The sequence below is a fragment of the Canis lupus genome, chromosome 15, assembly GCF_048164855.1.
Source record: "Canis lupus baileyi chromosome 15, mCanLup2.hap1, whole genome shotgun sequence".
In the NCBI taxonomy this organism is placed as follows: domain Eukaryota; kingdom Metazoa; phylum Chordata; class Mammalia; order Carnivora; family Canidae; genus Canis; species Canis lupus.
The window spans coordinates 24,455,122-24,482,236 of record NC_132852.1 but is presented as its reverse complement, the minus strand read 5'-3'; the positions used below and the strand labels follow the sequence as shown (position 1 = coordinate 24,482,236).

Here is a 27,115-nt window from a genome sequence, read left to right as displayed (position 1 = left end):
TGACAAAGTGCTTGACTTTATACCCTCTAGACAAAGAGTGTTCTCCAGTTTTATAGTTAAGCTTTGATATCTGCTTAAACATTCACATTTTCCTCATGGACAATGGCATTGCTACCATTTCTATAAGTGACTTTGTGGACAGTGCACATGAGATCCAGAATAGTCAATAGAGTCAAGGGTCACTGCTACATGATGAATGTGGTGAAGAAACAGGTTTGTGAATATATGTATTGTTTGTAAATGTCAGAGGGTCCCAAAATCGAGTTCAGAACCCTTCAAAGGGAAGAATGAGGTTAGGCATTGACTTTAGTGACCATAAGACAGTTTAACAGCACTATCATTTATATCACCTTTAATATTTGTCAAATTTTTGCAAGTGAAATATATGTCTGTAATGGTTAATGTTACAGATAAACTCAGCTAGGCTATGGCACCAGTTGTTTGGTCAAATACTAATCTAGATTTTACTGTGAAGGTATTTTGTATATCAGATTAACACCTATAATCAGTTGGTTATAGGGAAAGGAGATTACCTTCAGTAATAAGGTTGAGTCTCATCCAATCAGCTGAAGGCTTTAAGAATAAAAACAGATTACCTGGCAAAGAAGGAATTCTGCCTCAAAAACTCCAAGAATGCCTGCTTGAGTTTCCAGCCTGCCTTACAGATTGCGATTCAAAATAGCAACATCAATTCTTGCCTGAAGTTCCAGTCCCGTCTGCCATACCCTCTAGAAGTTGGATTTGCCAATCCCCCCATCACTTGAGCCAATTTCTTTACTTTAATTAATGTGTATGAAATATTATATTTATTTATTAATGTATATGAAATTATATATATGGATATGGATTCCATAGATATAATATATGGAATTGTTTGGTTCATTGGGTCTTTGAAGAATTTATTTGTCCAAAATATCAAATTACCCACCTAAAATATCTGCCTATCACTTGGAGGGATGATTATAGTGTAAAGACTTTTTATTGTAATGTTGATTCAAAACTGGGATAAATATGTATTCATTATATGTATTAAACATCTCAGCAACAATGCTACATTATCATCAATTAAGTATCTAATATTGCTTTTGCCAATATTGTTTTGTTGTACTATTTAAAAAGGATAGGCTCATTATAGGTGAAGAAATTCATTTAATAAATTCAGACTAATTAAAGACATACCATATCATAGCCAGGATAAAAGGAGGATCATGAGGATCACTGCCACACATGAGGCTCTTGTTTTTTTTCCCAGGAGAGAATTTGAAGGACTACAAAGGAAAGAAAACAAATTAACATCAGAAACTCCTGGATCTGAGAAAATAAAGTGACTTATTTTTCTTCAATTTGAAGGTAATTAAATCTGTAATAATTTCTGTGTTAAAAAATAAAAAAAAATAATTTCTGTGTTATATTCTCAGTAACACACTATGTTCTCTATGCCAAAATACAGAATTATTTAACAACTGCCTGGGACAAGCGTAAAATTTCTAGACTGTTTTCCAGAGTTGGAGAAGACCTTGCTGTGTGAGACCTTACTGAAATTTCTATGGCATGAGTCAGTTTGAGTTGTCAGCAGAGGAGATGTTTAAATAAAAATAACACTAGCTTACAAATCCATAAACTAAGCTGTTTTGATGTGAATGTCAGAGTTTGGGTGAGGTCTTAGGATATCAATAGAGACAGCATTTATTAGAATAAATTAGATGTAATAAATTAGATATAAAGAGTAAATTAGAATAAATTAGAGTAATTTAGATAAACCTTTTAGCGATTCATGAATTCTGGCCTACAAAAACATACAACTATTTATCTCCATAAGAATTTAATTTTGTTGCCCTAATCATTTATGGTGGCAGGAGAAAGCTTCTAGGACATGACCTTAAAAGTATAACTGCTAAAAGTAGAAGGTAGAGAAATACCTATTGGCTCTGCCATTTAACACATGGAAGGAATCTGCATTTCCTTTCCTTCCTTTCTTTTTTGTCTTTCTTTTTCCAGCTTTATTAGGTATAATTGACAATTAAAAATTACATATTTTTAAGGTATACAACCTGACATTTTGATTTCTGTGTATATTGTGAAATAATAACCATTATCAAGCTAACCAGCAAATATATACCTCCCATGGTTATAACTCTGTGTGTGTGTGTGTGTGTGTGTGTGTGTGTGTGTGTTAAGAACACTTAATATCTACTCTTCAGGCAAAATTCAAGTATATAATACAGTATTATCAAATATAGTTACTGTGCTCTATGTTAGATCTCTAGAATTTATTCATCCTGCAAAGTAAATGTTGGTATCCTTTGGCCAACATCTCATCATTTCCCCCACCACCCAGTCTCTGGCAATCACCATTCTACTCTCTGCTTCTATGCACTTGACTTTTTCAGATTGTACAAAAAACAAGATCATATAATGTTTAACTTCCTATGACTTATTTCATGTAGCATAATGTCCTTCAGGTTCACCCATGTCATCACAAATAGTAGGATCTCCTTTTTAAAGCCTGAATAATTTTCAAATATATAATATACTATATTTAATAGATACCTCATTTTCCTAGTATATGTGCTGCCAAAGTGAGCACAATACCTCATTTTCCTTACCCATTAATCTCTCAGTAGACACTGGGTTGCTTTCATATCTTGCTCAGGGCCTGATCCTGGAGCCACGGGATCGAGTCCCACATCGGGCTCCTTGCAGGGAGCCTGCTTCTCCCTCTGTCTGTGTCTCTGTCTCTGTCTCTCTCTCTGTCTCTCATGAATAAATAAATAAAATCTTAAAAAAAAGGAAAGAGAATTATCTACTATTTAATTTTGTTGTAAAAATAAGATGATACATAAAATTTTGGTCATGTACACCCCCTTTAATTAATCGATGCAATTTTTGCAGTGTGTTGTATGAATTGACAAATGTTAGAGATATACTATATAGAATTTACATCCATGAAACTAATTTTTAAATATGTCTAAGTTAATTTTTCTTTAGAGTAATACATCTTTTTGTTATATCTTTAGTCATTCTTCAAAAATGTTTGTTTTTAATGAGTTCTACCATATTATAGACATTTTTCTGGTCAGTTCAACACACTCATACTATTCCAATAAATTGCTGAGCACATCCAAGTTTACTTGTCCTTTTAACTCAGCCACATAGTATATTTAAGTATTATGATTATATTTGTAAATACATTTTCTGTCTACATTTTAAAGTTTCAAGCAAATTTCTAGTTAAAAAATGTCTTCCAAATTACTCAGACTCCTGCTAAGGAAAGATACGCACAGTTGCAATTAGGACAGTTAATCAGTTGGATTTGTCATCTAAAGGGGAAAAATCATTAGCAAGACACTGGGTGGCCAGTGACAGCTTAAATACTTATAAATCACAAAATTGTCAGCTCCTTCACTTAAAAAGGAAAATATATATGTAACATAAAAAGGATAGGTTGAGTCTTTTTCAATTTAAATTTTTTTATTTATGTCATTTTGCCAAAAACTTTAGACTTGGAATCTTGTCATGATGCAAAAAACTTGAGAACTGTGGTAAAATTTAACAAGTAAACAGTGCTAGAAAAAGTCACGAAACTTGTCTGCACATTATATCCGAGCCTCATCAGATCGTAGTAATCGTTATGTAGATTCCCATACTCTAGAGGTCAGACATTAAACATTGCTGTGTATTTATAAGTGACTAGGCCTATATCACAGAGTTGAATGAGAACTAGATCCTGTGATCAAGGGGTTCACATGAATATCCAAAAATTTCCTTTGAAACACAACAATAAAATGTTCAAAATGTCACAAAATAGATCTAGTCTCTCAAATGGCTCAAATGGACAAAAATCATGATCGTGCTAAAAAAATAGCCAATTACATCTGTCGTTTGAGAATCAACACTAGTCTCAAATGACACATTATCAAAAACCACCTTTAAACTGACCTTGCCTAGAGAAGTATCTGGAAGATCTCTAGTAAGAATATTATGTATACTCTTTTTAAAATTAATTTTATATCCATTAGAATCCTGGGCTCATCAATACTTGTCTTTGAATCAAATCTTTTTTTTTCCATTTAATTTTATTTTTTTTAAGATTTTATTTATTTATTCATGAGAGACACAGAAAGGGAGGCAGAGGGAAAAGCAGGCTCCTCACAGGGAGCCTGATGCCTGACTCTATCTATGAACTGGGATCACACCCTGAGCCAAAGGCAGACACCCAACTGCTGATCCACCCAGGCGTCTCTCCATTCAATTTCAGAGTTCTCTTCCGCATACTTATCAGGTTAATCACGTAGTTGAACCAACTCTAATATGTGCTATCATTCCTAAACTTTCTAGGTATATGGAAACTTCAGGTTTAAGCATATTCTTTTCTTCACAATTTTCTCTATAATAAAGCAGAATGCAAAAGTTGCTAGGACACATAAAATACAAATTAGCATATAGATTTAATTCTAATAATCATTGTGGTCTTGTCATCATTGAATTAACTATGATTAATTCCTGAATTCCTGAACTGTGTTAATACACACACAGGACCAATTTGATTTGCACAATTTACTTAAATGGTACTTAAAAATAAATAGTCAGCAATGAGTATAAAATTGCCACCATTGCAACTCTTTAAAGAATCCTTTAAAATTAATTACTCAAGTGACATCACTTGAGTAATTATTTATCAAATACTTGCAGGGAGCTTACTATGCTTTTGACAAAAGAGTAAAGAGTCAGCAAAGCTTTGATCAAATAAGTAATACTTAGTTAACAAACTCTTAAATATATTAATGGTACTTCATTAACTTTTAGAATTGGAATATAGCTAAGGTAGTCATTAAATTCATCCAAATCACATGTGTGGTAGAAGTGGCAGTTCTTATTTGAGAATATAACACTTTCACCTTAGTGAAAGGAGAATGGAAATCAAATAAATAAAGGAACAAAAATTCTGAGAAAGTTCAGAGAAAAAGTGGAGAGAATATCAAGATACATGTGTATGATCCAAGCAACCTGGACCAGGAACAGAAAAAGAAAAGAATTGAATTGTGTGTATGTCTTAGCCAAGATCTTATGTGAGAATTTTAGAGACAGGTGGAAATTAAAAGGTCTAAGTAAAGATTTTTTCTCTAAAATCTTTGTAAAATATTAATAACCCTAGGTTGAAAGTGCAAGGCACTCTTGCTTTATTGCCTTTTTAACATGCTATAACTGATGGTGATGGCACTTAGCATATTATTGGGTATGCAAAGGGACAGTGCACAAGGAAATAAGACCATCCTGCATTTGAAATGTAGAAAGATCAGGGGAAAAATCAGCAATATTAGAAACAAAGGAAAAGGCAGTGGAATGCATAGATCTTAAGTACACAATTTGATGATTTTTCATAAACTGAATGCACTTGTGGAAACCATCACCTAGATTAAGAAAAAGTAGTCCTTATTCTCATGACTGATACAAGTCTCTCCCAACCAAAGATAGCCAATAACCCAACTTCTAAAAGCCTAGATTGATTTTGCGTATTTTTGTTCTCTATATAAATGCTAATATATAAGATGTAATCTTACAATACATGCTTATTTTAGCCTATTTGGGCTGTTAGAAACAGAAATACCATAAACTGGATGGTTTATAGACAACAAACATTTATTTCTCATGCTTCTGGAGACTGGAAAGTACAAGATTATGGTATTGGAAGATTGGTTTCTGGTGAGAAAGTCTTGCTTGCTGGCCTGCTATGTTTTCTCTGTGACCTCAACATGCTGAAAGGGCAAAGAAGCTCTCTCAGGTTCCCTTTATGAGGGCACTAATTACTTTCATGAGGGGTCTCATGACCTAATCACCTCCCAAAAGCTCCACCTGCTCATATTATCACATTGGGCATTAGATTTTCAACATAAGAGTTTTGTGGGAAAACAAACATTCAGTCTACTGTAACTCTTTTGTGTGTAGTTCCTTTTACTTCTTTAGCACTTGTGACATTTTTCCATATGAGGCATCTAAACCTAATATATTGTCACTGCTTTATGCATAATGGAATTTTCAGTAGAAAATGGATTAATTTGAAAATAATAGGTATTTATTTTCACTTCTATTTGATAGAAAAAAATATAATAGTTAGTGAACAAAACCAAGATTCAAGGATAGGACTGTTCAGGATAAGGCCAGAATATGTGTATCTGTAAAAAATAAGAATAAATTTAAAGAAAAACATTCATTAAATATTAGTGCAAGTCGTATGCAGTAACAGCAAAAATTGTGGGTTATGCTTGATTGATGGCATAATATTAAACAATGTTTAGGCCCTGAGCCTATGTCATACAATTTCCAGAAAACAGAAGGAATAGAGTACTATAGTCAATTGGATCAGTGGAGGATATCCACCCAGAGAAAGATAGGTAAGTGGCTAGTCATCTGCTACATTAACTGGTTGTCAATTTCTCTGCTGAATCTCTTGAGTTACATGAGTCAATGTGATCATTACAAGGAATCTTGTAGTTTTACCAGGTACTTTTTCTTTCTTTTAAAAAAAAATCTTTAAAAAATTTTTAAAAGAATAAATAAAAATATTTATTTATGAGACACACAGAGAGAGAGAGAGAGAGAGAGAGAGAAGAGAGGCAGAGACAAAGGCAGAGGGAGAAGCAGGCTCTATACAGGGAGCCTGACGTTATACTCGATCCCAGGACTCCAGGATCATACCCTTGGCAGAAGGCAGGCACTAAACTGCTGAGATACCCAGGGATCCCCACCAGGTACTTTTTCATCTAACTTTTCTAATTATTCTCCAAGGACCAGAAAAAGAATTGCAAAACCCCTTCTTAGGAAAGAAAGGACACAGTTAATGAGGTTGAAAGATCGTGCCAAATTTGATCACCAAGTGACCAAAAAACAAACAAATAAATGAAGAAATGTGTTGAATGGGTTCTAATGGTTTTAGACTAAAACAGCTAAATATAAAGCCTCATCTGGCTGATTTTATCATTTTGGATGCACTTAATCAGAATTTGTTGTAATATATTGTTTCAAGTCCTTGGAGCAATATTAATATTTTGAAAGGCTGATTGATTGAAGCCCAGATTCAGAGTTCTCCTTCACTCAATAAGGTTCAGATGTTGGGACATCCATGGCATACTACAGAGGAAAGAGTACAAAGTCTCAGAAATATGAGAATGCTCAAGCTCATCTACTATGTGCAAACTGTTAGCCATATGCTAATCATAGCATTCAAGGGGGCCCTCTTTGAGGGCATTCTTTTTACCAAGCAATAAAAACACACATTGATGAAGGGAGTACTAACATCCTAGAAAAACTCTAGGAGATGCTACCATGGAATTAAACTAATGATTTCAATGGAATTAGATCCTGGAATAGTGGTGTTTAATCTTCAGAGACAGAGTGGGTGCAATACCATAATAAGCATGATGTGGAGTAGTATGAAGCAATATGTTTTGACCCACAGGGATCTATTGTCACAGCTAGTTGATTAATAAGCTTCTATCCATAATGAATAGTCTATGGAATAATTACTTGATCTGTATAATTATTTTTCCAGTTGTCAGAAATCTGATTATTATCTACGTAGTAGTTATTCATGACTATTTACCTAGTTCTCAGCTTAGTCCATTCAGACCTATCACCCCTTTATTGAAGAGGGGTCATATCCTTAGAAGAAACTTGAAAGTTGACCACCTTGTATACTACACATTTTCCTTTAAAGTTTTCCCAGGAAACCTGCTTTCATATAATGGGTTGAATGTATCCTTTAAAAAGGGAGAATATCTAGGCATTCCAGAGGCCATTAGATGCTATTTGAAATTTGGCACTAAATCCCAGAAGCCCACAATTCCACTATTGTCCTGAGGTTGGATTTGGAGGGGAAGGAGCTATGGAAATCTGGCGATGAGTGGAGATCAGCCAATTTCACAGTTTGAATGAAAAACTGTGGTTATTCCCCAGTCCCTGAATGTACACTTGGAATAAAAGTACTTAGTAACTGGTGGAGTCCACAGAGTGGTTTCCTGGCACATTGGTAAGAAGAACCAAGTGAGAGTCTGTAGAACTGTCATCCTCAGGCAAATAAACAAGAGCAGAATTTAATCCCATACCAAAATTAGAGACTTGATAAATACTGATCATATTTCTGATTAACTCACATATTTGGCCAGGGCAAAACTCAGATGGTTCTTGGAATTATTGTGGATTATACATTTTAAGTGGTTTTGATGACTATGTGGTATCTTTACTGGAGAAAATAAGCCACATTCCTTGGTACCAAATACACAAGAAATCAGTTTAGTGTGTAAGTGTGTGTGTGTGTGTATGTGTGTTTGTGTGTGTGTATATATACACACACTCATATATATATACTAATATACTCATATATATGAGTATATATTCATATATATTCAGAATATATCAGTATATATTATACTCATATATATTCAGAATATATTAGTATATATATGAGTATATATATGAGTGTATATATATACTAATATATTCTGAATATATATATATATATTTATGAGTATAAATGAGCATATATATATATTCAGAAGTGGTTCACCTTTATGTGATAGAGTAGAAGATATTTAATGTCTTATTTTATGGCTAACCTGCTATCCTACATTGTAATGATGAGTGTCCTTAAACATCGTATGTCCCACAGAACATCACCACAGGTCCATTACATTGATGATGTTTTGTTCACTGAATCTGATGACAGAGAGGGAATGAGAATCCAGGATTCAATAAGATATAGGTGTGCTAGAGGGTGAAATAAAAACGCTACGAAATGGAAAGCTGTCCTATAAAGAAGTTTCTAATCATTCAGCTGTCTGATATATGTGGGTATATATCCTCTAAAGTTTAGAAACATTAGCTGAAGTTTTCACCAACTACCATGAAGAGGCAATATGTTTTGTATAACTATTTGGATTTTGAAGACAACATACACCAAATTTGAGTGTGGTTCTCCTACCGATTTACTGGATAACTTAGAAGGGATTCAGTTTTGTGTGGGAATCAGGAGAAAAGAGGACTTAACATAAGGTCCATCCATGTGTGGTGCAAGCTGTCTTAAGGTCTGGGTCTTACGGCTGAGCATTCAGTGATATTTGGAGTATCTGTGACAGATGGGGAGCAGTATGGAACCTCTAAAGAGAAATTGCAATGCACACCCCTGGAAGTTTGAAGCAATCTATGAGAATCTCTTCTGCCTACAACTATTCTCTATTCAAAAAGCAGCTCCTAGCTTGCTACTGGGCCTCTGACCATGGAAAATCAAGTTACCGGAGTAACTGGCAACCACAATTTATCAAGTAATCCAGTATTTTCAATCTATCAAATCACAAAGCTAATGATGTGCAACAGCATTCCATTATTAGTGGGAATGCTATACATAACATCAGGCCTGAGCAGCTTTAGAGGACACAAGTAAATTGCATAGCACGTGGCTTATTGTATTTCCTTACTGCTTCACTGTCACTTCTCCAACCTCCTATCTATGGAATCATGATCAGTTTTCAACTACAGAAGAGGACACAATTAACCAATTAACAGATGAAGATTTCAGGAAGGCCTGGTTTGCCAATGGGTCTGCACAGTGTGCAGCAATCACCAGCTGGAAGTAGGCAGCTGCATTTTAGCTTCACACAGGGATAGTCCTGTTGGATAGAAGGGAAATCTTTCCAGTTGGCAGCAATTTGAGCTGTAAATTTGACTGTTCACTTTTTGGAAAGGTCCAATTCTATACTAATTTCTGAGCAATGCCTAATGGATTGATTGGCTGACTTGTCAAGGACTTAGAAAGGACAAGATTGGTAGATTGCTGACAAGGAAATTGGGGGTGAAGGAAATTCTGTGGATTGATTTATCAAAATAGGAACAAAGTGCAGATAGGTGTGTCATATTTAAATATCCTAAAGGGCATCCATTAGAGGAGAATCTCAATAATCAGACAAGATGACCCATTTATGGTCTTGTTCTATGTGTACTTGTAACAAGTAATATTTGTTTTCAGATTCTTGCTTCTTATTCAGTGGACCAATATACCAAGTAGCTCTGTTGGCAAGGATGGGGACTGTTCACGAGCTCAATAACATGGACTTTCCCTCATCAAGGCTGATCTATTTTGTGCCCATGTGACTAATAAAAGGATAATGCTGAGCCTATTTGGCACCATCTTCCAATGGACTAACCAGCCACTCAAGTGAAGATTGATTATACAAAATCTGTCATGAAAGGGAATAGCTTGTTCTCACATAAAAAGAGTTATTCTGGACACAGACTAACAATCCTTTCCGATACTACTTCTGCCAGTGTCACCATTCATGTACTTATAGAATGCCTAACCCTTGCCACTTAGTCAATTTCTAATTAAGAAATTAATTTTACCACTTACAAAGTGTGCCAGAGATCATGCCACAGAATTCATGGAGCTTACTATGTGCCCATCACTCAAAATCAGCTGACCTGATAAAATGGTAGAAATGGCCAACTGATGACACAATTGCAGTGCCATCTGGGAAGTCCTATATTATAGGTTGTGACATATGCCTTAGAGTAGTATACTATATATTTGCTATTTTCCTCATAGTCATCACACCAATAGGTGGAGAGAAGAGGGCCCTCTCACTATAATACCTAATAATCCATTCATAATATTTTTCTTCCTATCCACATAAATTTGAGTTCACTTGGATTGGCAGTCCTACTATCCAGAGAGAGATGCCTAGGCCAAGGCCATGATTCCATTAAACTGGAAGATGAGACTGCTAGCTGGACATTTTGAACTCTTCTTCTACAGAACCGACAAGCAAATGAGAGGATTAATTTTTAAGCTGTAGTAATTTGTTGTGTTGCTGTCCCTTACCATTTTCTGACACAGCGTATCTATTTTCTGCTATTCTTTTGTCTGTTCTGTGTTCTAAGGCATGGACCCCTGTGGACTGCATTACCTGGATTTTCTTGCCCTCTGGCTTCATGTTGGATTCAGCCAATTGAGGGCAGCAGCAGAGATTATAGAGTGGGAAAAAAAGAGTGGTGAGAGTGCTTTTTCTCTACATCCTTCCTCATTTCTGGCAGTGACTGGCCACAGAAGTCACAGTCCTGGTAGTGACTGCCTTTATATCTTTAGGTTCTGGTGAGCATCCCCTCATTCACTGTCCAGCTCACCCTCAGAAACACTCTTCTCTTCGCCACACAGAAGTCTAATGATGGTAATAACTTCCTGCTGTTGCTAGTCCCTGGGTTCAGCAACATCTTTGCTTGGTTACTTTAAACCTTCCCACACCTTTTATTAAATTATCTTAGTGATCTTGAGTGTGCTTTTCATTTCCTGCTGAGATCCAAATGGACAGGTCAATCGATAATGAGAGAATCCCTGTCAGCAGAGTGATTCTAACAATCTTCAGACATTTTCTCCCAGATATGTTTATTTAATTTGTTTTTTAGGGACTTTGTAAAACAGATCTAGATGCGATGGCTGGAATAGTGAAGGTGGTGATCCTAATGTGTGCTCCTGGAAAAGCATTCATTTGTCTGACAGCTTCCAATCTCCTGGACAAGCTCTTGAAATACATCCAAGGGAAAAAAAATTAAATTTTCTGAATTACATGTTGGTTTGTGGTTATAAAAGGAGAGATTTTATAGTAATACTGCACTGTTTTAATAACTATTGCTTTGGTGTACATGAGACCGGTAAGGTCCTGTGCTAGTACAGAGGTTACCTGGGTTACCATGCCCAGTTCTCCTGCTTCAATGTCTTTATCCCTATATAGGGAAATTAATAGATCCTAATGTATAAACTTGTGGCAAGGATTAAATGTGATGATGCATGCAAAACTTTCAGGACGGTGTTTGGCTCTTAATAAGTGATCATAAAATATGAATTGCTACTCTTCCACACATTCACCTGCACTCTATAGCCAAGTGTACAGTTTTATTGACTTTATTTCTCACTCAGCCCCATCCTCAAACACCTAGGAAAAGGCTGTCCGTGAATTTAAGAGGCAATAGTGCAATGAGTTCCCCAACATGACTTTTCAGCTACTTTCTTATATTGTGCTCTTCTATTTACCTGGTACTTGAAAAGTCCCTAATTATGGGTCTTATATCACCAGAGAACATGAGTGGCAATATAACCATCTAACTGTCACAAAGCTTAGTTTATGATTATTCCAAAGTTCCCTTTAATTTCCTTCAATGTTTTCTCATTAGAGTCCCTCATATGATTAAACTTAATTTTCCCTCTCGTTTACCTCCTGAGATAGCATCATCATTCAAATTAAACCTTACAGCAACATATTTAATTGAAATTTCAGCGACTAACAGTACCAACTATTTCTGTAAAAGAGAAACTATTTCAAACATCTTATTGCACCCACAATTCATACTTTGTCTTTTTATCTCTCTCTTCTTCCCAGTAAAACCTAGCAGGGAAATCCATTACCTCAAAAATGAAAAATGAGTTATAATTTGGTTTACATATCGCTGAATTTGAATTACAGGACCTGTTCACCAACTCCAGACTTCTGAAATGAGAAAGATATTTGAAACAACAAGGGACCTATGTCAAATAACCACAGGAAAGTTGATTGCTCTGAAAGACTTCAATAAAGCACGTTAATTAAAATCTGCACTCAAGCCTCCTCAGCAGTTTGGCGGTTGACAAAAGCACTCCAAAACAGTTTGAACAGATTATGTGTTTCATGTTAGGGAGCAATTGAAAAGTCAGAAATACCTCAATCATTTAAGATAGAAATGGTACAATCTAAATTGGCCTGCGGAAGAGTAGATAAAATAATCTAAAGTTTAGGCATTATAATATTCTTTCTCAGGCAGCCTGATAAAGTCTAGCCTATATTGATATAGTTATAAAGCAGGCCAAATCAAAGGAATATTTATTCTAGATTTCATTTCCATCACTTGGAAGAGTTTGGAATAAACTTACATAGTTTATGAACTTACATAGAAGATATTACTAAGTTAAAGATATAAGAACACCACAGTTCCCCAGCATTGTTGGGAAATACAGTTAAAGAGATTGCTTAACTGAAGGTTAGCTCAATAATGGAATAAACAGAATAAAGAGATTCACAGATAAACGGTTTATTTTAATATTTTGCATATTCTATGCATTGCTATAAATAATTTGAAGTAACTTCAATATACTGTGTAAACAATAGATGTCAAATTCTTTTAGGATTGCACAGTTGACTAAGATATTACAACACTAATTGGATGTCATACTGTATTTTATAATGATATTGGATCACTTGAGCCCAGCATACTCAATATTTTCCAGTTTCCTAAATTTTTAATTACTGCTGGAAAAAGTCAGTGGGCCATCAAGTTAAAACTTAGTACAAAACTGGTTGAAATTGGGCCTTTCCATCAGAAACAGCTTTAGTAGACTTCAACTTACCAAATTCGCTATTAGTATTTTGATATGAATTACTAGAAATACAACAGAATAGGATGATAAGAGCTTTTTTTCTTATTTTCTTAGAGTTTGGACAGAGGTTATTAAAGTAGCTGCCAGATGACATATGTAAGACATATTTAGAGAGTAAGAAATCAATTATGGAAACTTAATACTTAACTACCTATCTCCAGGGTATGCAATGGAAATAATTTATTAGAAGGCTGAAGAAGTAGTAGTGAGGATCTCATTACAAAGTGTTGTCGGGGTGCCATTCATCAATCCCTAGTATGTTTCTATTTTCCAAAGTAGCAACTTCAGTAATGCAAGCATGCATTTGGTTTTATTTTTCTGTCTTATTCTTCCTGAACACCAACCACTTCTGTTTCCTAGAACTAACTACTACTGACTATGCCCATAAGGAGATGTAGTATTTCTCACTATTTATATTTACTCTTAAGTATTTTTTTAATGCTATCACCTCACACCTGTCAGAATGGCTAAAAGAAAAAACCCAAGAAGTGATAAGTGTTGTTGAGGATGTGGAGAAAAAGGAACTCTCATGTGTCATTAGTAGGAATCCAAACTGGGGCAGCCACTGTAGAAGATAGTATGGAAGTTCCTCAAAAATTAAAAACAGGACTACCTTATGATCTAGTAATCGAACTACTGGGTATTTACCCAGAGAATATGAAAGCATTAATTAGGGATCCCTGGGTGGTTCAGCAGTTTAGGGCCTGCCTTTAGCCCAGGGCATCATCCTGGAGTCCGGGGATGGAGTCCCGCACAGGGCTCCCGGCATGGAGCCTGCTTCTCCCTCTGCTTGTGTCTCTGCCTGCCTCTCTCTCTCTCTCTCTGTCATAAATAAATAAGATATTTTAAAAAAGAAAACATTAATTTGAAGGGATATATGCACTCCTATGTTTGTTGCAGCATTACATACGATAGCCAACTATGGAAACAGCCTAAGTGTCCACCAATAGATGAATAGTTAAAGAAGATGCAGTGTGTGTGTGTGTGTGTGTGTGTGTGTGTATAAAATGGTATCATTCTTAGTAATGCTGACACTGATCAGAAATTTCAGGTGGTGAAATCCTATTTATATGTGTGTGTGTGTATATATACATATACATATATATATATATATATATATATATATATATATATAATATTCATTCCATTATGGAATAGTGGAATATTGGATGAATAACAGAATATTATTCAGCCATAAAAAAGAACAAAATTTGTGATTTGCAACAACATGGATGGATCCACAGAGTATAATTCTAAGTAAAATAAGTCAGTCAGAGAAAGACAAATACCATATGATTTCACTCACATGTGGAATTTCAGAAACAAAACAAATGAACAAATAATAGAGAAAAACCAAAAAACAGACTCATAACTATGTAAGAGAACTGGTAAACTGATGGTTACCAGAGGGGAGGTGGGTGGAGGGTTGGGTGAAATAGGTGAAGGGGATTGTGAGTACACTTATCATAATGAGCACTGAGTACTGTATGAAAATGTTGAATCACTATAGGTACACCTGAAACTAATACAACACTGTATGTTAACTACACTGGAATTAGAATAAAATAATAAAAATTTAAAAAATAAAAAGGTTATTATTGTCATGGTATAAGTATTACAACTTTTCAGATTTATTCCTACGTTTGAGGTTTATACTATTTATTACTTTTGCTCAATTGCAGTAAAGTTTAATTATGAAACATTTCAAACATGCACATAAGGAGACTGCAAAACATAACTAACCTCAATTTGCCTGCCACTCATTTGCCAAAATTATATATTTTCCTTTTTCTGAATTGTTTTAAAGAAAAGTCCAGATATTATGCCATATTTAAAAATATGAACATTCTTAAATAACCCCAAAATGCTATTATCACAACAAAAATATTAGCAACACCTATAATAACTGATGTCATTCAGTACCTAAATAATTCAGATTTCCTCAGTAATCTAAAAAATGTTATTTTATCATCTGTTGTGTGATTCAAGATCCAAACAAGATCAATCCTTTGTATTAGAAAATCATGTCTCCTTATCCTCCTTTTTTCTAAATAGTGCTCACAACTTAATTTTTCTAATTCATATTTTTTATTTGTTGAAGAAGCCAGGCCAACTAACCTATAGAATGTTCCATAGTCTGGATGTATTCACCTATTTACTGTGTTCCTCTTTTTTCTGTTTGTCTTGTAATCTTCCAATTAGTTCTAAAGGTTTTATTAGACCCAGTTCAATTTTTTTTTGGCAAAATAGTCAATAGCAAGGAGGTCCTATGTACCTCATAGGCTTATCAGAAGGTACTTAGTATCTGGTGGTAGCATTCTTAGCAATGCTGACACAGATCAGAAGTTTTAGGTGGTGAAATCCTAAGTATTCATTATAAAATTCTCTATGAATGTCTTCTAATGGTTTCATCCACTGGTAAAAATTTACCTAAATCAGTTATTTCTAGTGTTGTGCTAGGGCCAACATCCATTATCTCATAAGAACCAATTATGTACATTTCTTTGCAACTCCGTGTTCAAAGACTTCTTGTTGATGGCTTAAAATTGGCTATGATGGGAGAATTTACACAAAAACGAGCAAATCTTGCAAATCAGAGCTTTTCTTCTTGAGACCTGCTTTTTCAGCATATCCTTAATTATTTCATAGATTAAAAATCATGGTTTTATAATTCTGCCATTAATTCCACATTCATAAACTAAAAGTTTTTGGAAAAGAATGTTTATTTTTTTAGCTATGGCTCTTTATTTTGTTTTTGTTTCTTAAGATTTATTTATTTATTCATGAGAGACACACAGTGAGGCAGAGACACAGGCAGAGGGAGAACCAGGTTCCCTGCAGGGAGCCGGATGTGGGACTAGATCTGGGATCCCAGGATCACGCCCTGAGTGAAAGGCTGAGCTATCCAGGGGTCCCTCAATTACAGCTTTTTGGTAGGCCTGAAAAATAATGTTTTGCTATTGTCAGTGTAGACACTCATTATCTTTCAGGGCTAAGCTTGGTTAGGAAAAGGCTTTGTTTCTCTGCCTATACAAGCCTCTATTTAGAATATCTCTTTCCAACACTCTCTCAGGATTAATGTAACATATTCGCAGTTATTATAATAACTGATATGTGTGGGTTTATTCGTACCATCATATGCGAATTAAACCATATTTCCTGTTGATTTCTGCACTGCTCTTGCCTTCTGTTAGACCAGGTTTTCTATTTCATACTTTTCTCTTCTTCCTCTTGAAATTCAACCCGTTTCAGTTGTTTTAGTGGTGACCTTCATATTTTTGACACTACACTTAAAATTATACTTTTACCTATATTTCTTCCTTCAATGCTTATACTCAATATTTCACATTGGTATGTATAGGCATAGAAGAGTTGGGAATGATAGTTATCAGGCATAAATAACCAGTAGAATCTCTCCGCCCTATATCAAATAAACCATAAGCCTACTTTTCTTCACCAGGTAAACATCTCTGCATGCTTTCCCTTTTTTCATTTCTGTCACATCCTCTCATAATAGGGACATCTCTGATTTTATACAATGGTCGATATTTTAAATTATTATTTAACAAGCTAATGGACTATGACCTTTTAAATTAGTACTCTGTGCCTCTTGTGTCATCTTGGATTCAATTTTGTTCTTCTTATTCAAGATTGTTTGGGCACTTTTATTACATTAAAACTTTGAAATAGGCTTGTTGATTACCACAAAATAAACTGGAATTTGATTAGAATTGCAATAAATTTGTAATAAATTTGGGGAGTATTCCTAACTTTTCAATATTGAGCCTTTCCAGTCCATGAATTATAAAGCTTCTTCCTCCTTTTTCTCTTTATTAAAAAATTAAAATATTTAGATCTTTAATAATTTATCTCCAAAATGTTTTATAGTTTTCTATGTAGAAGTCTTACATATCTATCATTAAATGAATTCCAGAGTATTTTATGATTGTTTTGTTATTGTAAATTGAATTTAAAATGTTTATTTTTAAATTATTGCTGATATATACATATGCATATACACATGCATATATAGATCATTGGTAAATGTACTTATTCATTCTAATATAATCTGTAGATCCTTTTAGACATTCAACATGCATAATATTATCTGTAAATAATGACAGTTTTACTTTTCCATTTGAATCTTTTATCATTTTTTCTCACTATAGTACAGTGTTTATAATAGTGGTTATAGCAGACATTCTTCTCTGTTCTTGATCTAGGGGGGAAAGTTTTTCATATTTGGTCATTAAGTATAATATTTTCTATAGGTTTAGTGTAAAAGGGTATTTTAAAATCAGATTGAGGAAGTTTGCTTCAATTTCTATTTTTTTGAGATTTTTTTCATGAATTATATATAAATTTTATCTTACATTTCTCTACATCTATTTGAAGTCATTATAAGATTTCTTCATTTATTTTGTTACTATAAGGAATTACATTGATTGATTTTCTAAGTTATACGATCCTAACTTTAAGGAAACAATAACCTTGGTCATAACAGATGCATTTTTTATATGTAGTAGGTCTAGCAAATATTATTTTTAGAAGTTTTATGTTTATGAAAGAAATAACCTTGTAATTTTTCCTTTTTGCAGTGTTATCACTTAGATCTTTCTGGCCTTGTAAAAAATGACTTGCTCAATATTACTTCTTTATTTTATTTCCATAATTTTGTACTTTATACATTTTGAAGTTGTTATGTATTTAATTAACTATGTTCAAAATTATAATAATTATATCTTCCTGGTAGAGTGAATATCCTATCATTATAAAATATATTTTTAAAGTCTATTTTTATCTATTGTTAGGATAGTTATATAAGCTCTATTTGGGGCATATATTGATATAGTTTCCATCATTTTACTTGCATTCTTCTATGGACTGAATGCCCCCTCCCCCCCCCCCCCGCAAGTTACTATATTGAAGCCCTACCCCACAATGTGATGGTATTAGGAGCTGGGGTTTTGAGGAGATAATTAGGTTTAGATGAGGTCATGAAGGTTGGTGCCCTTATAAGATGAGACCAGAGAGCTTGATCTCTCTGCTATGTGTGGATCCAGTTGTGTGTGAGGCAGGAAGAGAATCTTCACCAGGATCCAACCATGCTGGCATCCAGATTTCAGATTTCTAGCCTCCAAAACTATGAGAAAATAATATTCTGCTGTTTAGACTACCCAGTCAATGGTATTCTGTTATGGCAGCCTAGCTAAGACACAATCTTTCAGCATATCTAAAAATATAAAAGGGGTAGCTCTTATAAGTAATTCATAGTAACATGTCGTCAACAACCAAACAATATTTGTTTTTAATAAAAGTTTTTAGGGCAGCCCGGGTTGGTCAGCAGTTTAGCGCCGCCTTCAGTCCAGGGCGTAATCCTGGAGTCCCGGGATTGAATCCCACGTCAGGCTCCATGCATGGAGCCTGCTTCTCCCTCTGCCTAGGTCTCTGTCTCTGTCTCTCTCTCTCTTCTCCTCTGTGTCTCTCATGAATATATAAATAAAATCTTTAAAGAAATAATAAAAGTTTTTGGTGTAGCATTACATTAGATATAATCACAGATATTTTCTTCTGGCTTTCTGAGTTTTTCTTCAGCTGTGTCTAATATGTGAAACTAATCTATTGATATCTTTATTGCATTAATTATTTTTCATGTGTAGAGTTCTCATGATGTGTATATATCTGTCTACTTAACTATTTCTACCATCTGTTTATATATAAAATATTCCAGTTATACATACTGTTTTGTATATTCTGTATATCCTGAACATATTGATCAAAGTTATGTTATCTTTAATCTGTCGGCCTCTGCTTTAACATTTGTTCATTTTAATTTTAGTCTTCTGGTTAGGTCTCCTGGTATGTTTAGTTATTTTCTTTTTCATATCAGGTATGAAATATTCTATAGATAATTTGAGGCTGTGGATACTGCTACTTTGCTCTAGAGAGAATTTACTTTTGCTTCTAGTAGTATTTAAAATATATACAAAATATCTTCATCAGCTCTAAGATTAAATTGATTCATACCTGATTTTTAGCCTTCATGAGGATAAGTTTACTTTTAGTTTATCCTTACTCCTAAGGGATATCCCTTCATTTGACCAAATAAACTTTTTACCAAAGTTTCTTCTCCTTAGAAGGCTTTGAAATCTAAGTTTTATTCCTATAGCCTCATGAGATTGTTGAAATCTCTCATCAGCTTCTCAGACTTTCAGCCATCTGTTGAACTTACCTCTTTGGTATTTCTTTTTCTTCATTGTTTTTCTATCCTTCATCAAATTCTTGTTGTCATGGTAGCTTTACCTTGTCTTCAAAAATATGTGTTTTATATTTTATATAAAAAAGCTAGTGGTCATAGTCATAAGGAGAAATTTATTGAAAATCTTATTTTTTCCCTGTAAAACAGAAGTAATATTTTCATTATAATAAGATTAAGGCTTTTATTTTCAGAATACATTAAAGTGAAAGTAAAATATTTACTTTCACTTTACCCTCAAAATATTAACAAAATATCTGGACTAGATTTTATCAAAACCCCAAGCCAATATATAAGACTAATATTAAATGTTACTTCTTGGCTTCAGTGATCTTTGTTTAAGAAGCATAAAATTATGTGATTTTAAATTGCCAAATTTAAACTATCATTTTCAAATTCAGTGAAATGAATTTCATATCTCCAAGGCAACAAATACATGCATTTGTTTGAAACCAAACAACTTGGGATTCCTGGGTGGCGCAGCGGTTTAGTGCCTGCCTTTGGCCCCGGGGCGCGATCCTGGAGACCTGGGATTGAGTCCCACGTCGGGCTCCCGGTGCATGGAGCCTGCTTCTCCCTCTGCCTGTGTCTCTGCCTCTCTCTCTGTGTGACTATCATAAATAAAAAAATTAAAAAAAAAAACTGACTAAAACAGTATAGATAACCCCATCTCATTAGGTTTTTTTTTCTTTTTTCTTTTTTTAATATTTTATGTATTTATTCATGAGAAACAAAGAGAGTCAGAGACACAGACAGAGGGAGAAGCAGGCTCCTCACAGGGAGCCTGATATGGGACTTGATCCCAGGATCCCGGCATCATGCCCTGAGCCAAAGGAAGACACTCAACAACTGAGCCATCCAGGTATCCCTCATTAGTTTTTTCTTGTAAGTGATTAGTAAATAAAATCTAGTTTGGAAAGTAATAAGACACTTAGAAATTTTATGTTGAATTTCCTTAGTGAAAACTAAATTTGGTGTTCCCTGACCAGGCTTCTTCCTTGCAGTAATTTCAGGCTATTCTATAATTGCTCTTTCCTTTGTCATCAAAAGTATCACACATTTTAAATACTGCATCAGAATTTTTATTATCTTTTTTACAAACAGGATTTGTATTATTTTACATTAAAATGAAAATCATTTTAACTGGCTCATGGCATTTCTGAGTATGCCCCTAGTTCTTCAACAAAAGGCTACTCCCACATCTTCACAATCTTTAAGCCACAATCTCTGGTGTTCTTATTCTTAAATTTTATAATTTTAAATGTTTACGTTAATGTTGTGATTTAGCCTTCTATCGATATTTTGTATAGAATCATCTAGAGAGCCTGGGTCCTTCATCTCTGTTTTGCTGTGGTAGACATGGAATCAATTTCTTTATTAACATTTTAAATGCATTACTCTTAACTATGAATAAAGTTTCAAGGAGACTAAGAAAAAGAGGAAAGCCTCCAAAATTAAGTACAGAGACTATAGCTAATAGGAAAAAACAAAATAAGTTAGAAAAATGGAAGCACAACAAGAAATAGAAGCAAACTTTAAAATGTAAGAAAAAAAGAGAGGGTGGGATAACAAAAATTTCTGAGCACTGAGAATCAAGAGAAGATTATAAAAACTCTTAAATCATAATAGCATTGACCTTCTAAGGAAAAATAAAATATAACCAATATTAATAGAAACCAATAGAACTTGCATATACATATGTATATACATATCACTATATATTTGTCCAGATCCACAGAATGTACAAGATCAAGAATAAACAGTAATATAAATTGTGGATTTGGGGTGATTATGATGAATTAATGTAGGTGCAATTCACTAATGTAACAGTTTCATTCCGGTGGGGGATGTTGATATTAAGAGAGACTATGCATGTGTGGAATCAAAGTTACATGTGAGAAATTTCTATATCTTCCTATCAATTTTGATGTTACCTTTAAACTTCTCTAAAAGAGTAGTCTTAGAAAAATGCATGCAAAGGTTATTTGACTACAAAGGTAATTTTTTACATAATATTTACATATATATAATTTAAAAAACAATCTTTGTTTTTAAAAGTTATTTATTATACAGAGTATATGCGCTTGTCTACAGAATCTGTCTTTAGTTGAAGAACTCAATTACCTTGCCAATGCTTACTCTTCTGGGAATGTCACTAGTAAATAAAGCAGCCTTGTGTTATTGGCTTTGTTTAGAGATGTCAAGGTGAGAATGCAAGGGGTGGTATAATTTTTTTTCAGTTTTAAAATAAAATACTCTTGAAACAGAGTATTTATGTTGTCTATTCTGAAGTCACTATTAAATCTCTAGCAAACTGTGATATTTAGTGATATGTTACTGAGAATTTTAGAAGTGACATAAAACAACTATCCATCTGAACCCAAAATCTGTCAAACAAAATGACAGCAGGATAGTAGAGTATGTTCTAATTGCATATACATACATATACTTTTTTTTTTACATTAGCTATAATATGAAATATTGTAAAACCATCTGGGGGAATCAGAAATCTGTGATTTCTAAGAAGTAAGTACAAAACATTAGAAATGAGACTGAGGGCTGTTTAATTTTTGTTGAAGGGGAATAATAAAGGGGAAAAAACAAATCAATAAATTTTGATGTATTTATAAATACAAATATATTCAAACCCTACAGAGTAAAATTATAGCTAAGATATTCTGATGATTTAATCTTGAAGTTTCTTGATACTTTCTTAAATATTTCTAAAGAACCTTATCGTCCCATGCAAAATTAATACTATTCTCTACATTTATGACATTTCTGATTCATATAGACAGAAAGCTTCATAAATATAAAGACTAAGGCAGGAGTGAGGCGTAAATATAATGTAGAGTTTAGAGAACCTGGTTAATATTATCTCAGACATACACTCACTTTGGAGAGAGTAGTAGATGATGGTTGAAATGACTTACAATATGAAGCTGAAAGAAAAGCTTATAAAGTGAAGAACATCTAGAACCATAGACAGTTTAATATAGTAGGAGACAGAGCTAAACCAGGCCACTGACTGCATTTTCCTTGTGAAGAAGTAAATGACTCAACTTGTACAAAAGAACACATTCAGGTTTCTAATGCTATGTTCTTTGCATTTCTCATTTATCAGAGGTGGAAAAGAAGTCTGGACTATACACTTATTAATCTTAACTTTTCATGACCTAGTTTCTCTATTTTCCAGGGATATGAGAGTTTCAGAGGAAGAAGTGGAACTAGAAAGCCTAATTGGAAGAACCAGTCTTGACAGCTCTGTACAAAGTGGGCATGGCATTTTTCAGAACTACAAAACATAAAGAGACTCCCTGGCACATCAGACCCATTTGCATGCACAGCGTTAGGTATGCACATTTGGAGACTCATCTCTCATTTACCAACATGTCTTCAATATTCCAGAGAGCACAACTGCGGCATTGACAAAAGTGGCTTTCGTTAATCAGCTCTAAAAGCTTCACCTTGCACATGACATCAAAGCTGCTGGAAGACCAGAGAGAGTCCTACCTTCAACCTCCAGCTGCCACGCAGGGCTTCTCTTTGCTAGAGCCTCAGTGTTTCTTTCATCTCCAGCTTATATATACACCTTTCCACATACTACTTTTGGGGGACGTGGAAGGAAAATATTGCAAAATATCACCATTTAACTACTTTTGTTATTATGGTTATATCAGGAAAATAAAAACTATAAATTGTCCCTTTGGTGGGGATTCTTTCAGCCCAACTTTATTTGTTGAGAGACAGAAACCTTACGGAAAGCAGTCTTGGACGGTCGTCATAGAAAGCTTAAAAGAGGGGCACCTGGGTGGCTCAGTGGTTGATCATCTGCCTTTGGCTCAGGTCCCGGATCGAATCCCACATCAGGCTCCCCTCAGAGAGCCTACCTCTTCTTCTGCCTATGTCTCTGCCTCTCTCTGTATCGCTCATGAGTAAATAAATAAAATCTTTTTTAAAAAGTATATAGTTTATTGTTTCTCCATTTTTTTCCTTCCTATTCATAGGATGATATACCTGATATTTGTATTTGCTTTCAGACCTTTTTATTTATCCTAACTGTGGCTTCATTATTACCTCTAGTGACAAAAATATATCCCTGTGAGATGGCATGTCCTACAGCTACTCTGTATTTTTGCTGGTTTGCTCTGTTTTCTGTTAACAATTATTTCTTGACCACATCCTGTGAGCCAAGTGTTTCATGAGATACTGAGAAACCAAGTAGGGTTAAAATAGGTTGGTGGGCCTCAGGGTGCTCAATGAGTGGTTTTAAAATTCCCTAAAAACAACTCCATGATAGGGTCTTATTGGTATTCAAGTGGTCTAGTTACTTTTTTTTTTTTTTCTCCCAGTATGAAACATAAAATCTTTGCTAGGGTTCTATAAAAATGCATTATCTTACCTTCTGAACTTAAAAGTAGGTTCACTTCAGTTGTCAACTTTAATATTAAAAGAGGGAACTCTGCTTATCAAAACCAAAAAGTCATATTGCTCTTAAATAAATAACTGTCCATCACAGTTATCTTGCTTCAATCTGATTAAATTCTATTCTCTGAGGATCAAAGACTTCTAATATTCCATTTTAAAAGTCAGAGATTTTATCCAGCAGCATGACTGAAAATCAAATCCTTTAAGCAACTTCTGTTCAAACATTTCAGAAAGCCTATACCTGTTTTGAGTAATTTGTGCATACTGGCAATAAATTTAGGATCTAATTTTAATGGCTCAACAAAAAGAGATGATATTGGAAACTAGTGCTTTTGAATTTTGTACTCTGAAATATAATACTAATTATAAGGCATAATGTTAGACTTTTTTATTTTTCCAGTTAATTTATTATTTGAAATTATTATTTGAAACATTGTCTTAGTGATTTTAAGGAATATATATATATATGTATATATACATATACATGTACTTATATATATATTCCTTGGATAAAGCATCGTTTCTCTTATTCTGGAGCAAGTTGAACTTTTAGAAGGCCATATATATGATTTTTAATTTTAAATAGACTATTTTTTAGAGCTATTCTTGCTTGGTAGCAAAATGGAGCAGAAGGAACAGAGATTTCCCATCCGCCCTCCTACCTCCACACATGTGCAGCCTGCCCCATGTTCAAATGCTGACATTAGAGCAGTAGCTTTGTTATAACTGCTGGACTGAGGCTGACACATCATCACCACCTAAAGTTCACTTCCAATGCTGCACATTCTATAGGTCTCAACAAATACACAATAACATGCATTTGCTCTTAAAGAATCCTACAGAAGAGCTTCACTTTCCCCTACATCTTCTGTGCTTAGTCTATTCATCCCTTCCCTGCAAGCCCTGGCAACCAATCCTCACTGTTCTCATAACCTTATCCTCTTAGGAATGTCACATAGTTGGAAACCCATAATATGCAGCCCATTCAGCCTGGCCTTTCCCACCTAGCAATGTGCATCCAAGGTTCCTCTCTGACTTGATAGCTCACCTCTCCCTTTTGTTGAACAATACTCCATTGTCTAGATATACCCCAGTCTATCCATCTGTTCGCTCCATGAAGGACATCCTGGTTGCCTCTGTTTTCTCATGAGTAAATGTTTTTAATTTTAATGAAGTCTAGCCAATCAATTATTTCTTATATAGATCATACTTTGGTGTTATATCTAAAAAGTCATACCCATACTCAAGGTCATCTAGGTTTTATCTTATGTTAGTTAGTTACCTTCTAGAAGTTTTATGGTTTTGAATTTTATAATTAGGCCTATTCTCTACTTTCAGCTAATTTTTGTGAAGGGTGCAAGATTTGTGTCTAGATTTACTTCCTTTCCTTTCATTATTTTATTTGTTTGTTTGCTTCTGGATATCTGGTAGTTCCAGCACAATTTGTTGAAAAACTACCTTGCTTCACTGTATTGTTTTTGATCCTTTGTCAAAAATCACTATATTTGTGTAGATCTATTTCTGGGCTCTCTATTCTATTGCATTTAAAAAAAAAGATTTTATTTATTTATTCATGAGAAACACAGAGAGAGAGAGAGAGAGGCAGAGACATAGTCAGAGGGAGAAGCAGGCTCCATGCAGGGAGTTTGATGTGGGACTCGATCCCAGGACTCCAGGATCATGCCCTGACCCAAAGTCGGATGCTTAACCACTGAGCTACTCAGGCATCCCTATTCTGTTGCATTTTTTTGTTGCAAATTTTGTTACATTCACACCTAAGTATTTCATTTTGGGGGGTGCTAATATAAATGGTATTGTGTACATTAACTTTGTATTCTGCAGCCTTCTTGTAATCATTTATTAACTCCAGGAGTCTTTTGTTGGTTCTTTCATATTTCTTTTTAGGCATTGTATATAGATGATCATTTCATCTACAGATTTATTTTTTCCTTCTAAATCCATGTATCTGTTATTTGCACTTCCTATCTTATTGCATTAGCTATGACTTCTCATATGATGACAAAAAGAAGCGAGAAAGGGGATATTCTTGTCTTGTACCTGATCTTAATAAAAAGCTCTGGTTTCTCACTATTCACTATGACATAAGCTATAGGTTTTTTGTAGATATTCTTTACCAAGTTTACTAAGTTCCCCTCTATTCTTACTCTACTGAGAGCTTTTATCACAAATAGGTATTAAAATTTGTTGAATACTTTTTCTACTCTCCTGATACAAACATGTGATTTTTCTTCTTTAGCTTGTTAATGTGATGGATTATTTTGACCAATATTCAAATTGAACAAAATTTGCATACTTGGACTAAATTTCATTTGGTTGTGGTGTATAATTCTTTTTATATATTGTTGGGCTCAATTTGCTCATATTTTGTTGAGGATTTTTACATTTATCTCATGAGCTCTATTGGCCTATGGTTTTCTTTTCTTGCAATGTTTTTGCCTGGTTTTGGCATGAGAGTAAGCTGGCCTCATGAAATGAGTTAGGTGGTATTCCCTCTGCATTTATCTTCTGATGTTTGGTAGAATTCATCAGTGAACCCATCTGGGCTTAATGCATTCTGTTTTGGAACATGTCAGCAACTCAATTTATTTAATAGATACAAGCCTACTCAAATTATCTATTTCTTTTTAATGTGACTTGTGGGAGATTGTGTCTTTTAAGGAATTGATCCATTTCATCTAGATTATCATATTTATGGGTATAGAGTCATTTATTTTATTATGTATTATCCTTATGATATCTGTGGAATCTGTAGTGATGTCTCTTCTCTAATTTCTGATATTACTATTTATCTCTGTCTCTTCTTTTTCCTAATTAGCCTGGACACTTGCTTATCAATTTTATTGATCTTTTCAAAGAACTAGCTTTTGATTTTGCTGGATTTCTCTATTGATTTTTTTTATTGTATTGATTTCTGTTCTTATTTTATTATTTCTTCCCTTCTGCTCACTTTGGATTTA

General features: G+C 34.2%; 1 long non-coding RNA gene across 1 annotated transcript in view; it reads left to right on the top strand.

Moving 5' to 3' along the window:
• LOC140605499 (uncharacterized) overlaps positions 1-23,674 on the top strand; it is a 220,448-nt gene extending 196,774 nt beyond the window's left edge. Inside the window, exons 3-4 of the long non-coding RNA XR_012008150.1 lie at positions 1,253-1,350; positions 22,906-23,674. This is a non-coding gene — a long non-coding RNA (uncharacterized lncRNA). The remainder of the gene's footprint in view (positions 1-1,252; positions 1,351-22,905) is intronic.
• The last annotated feature ends 3,441 nt before the right edge of the window (positions 23,675-27,115 follow it).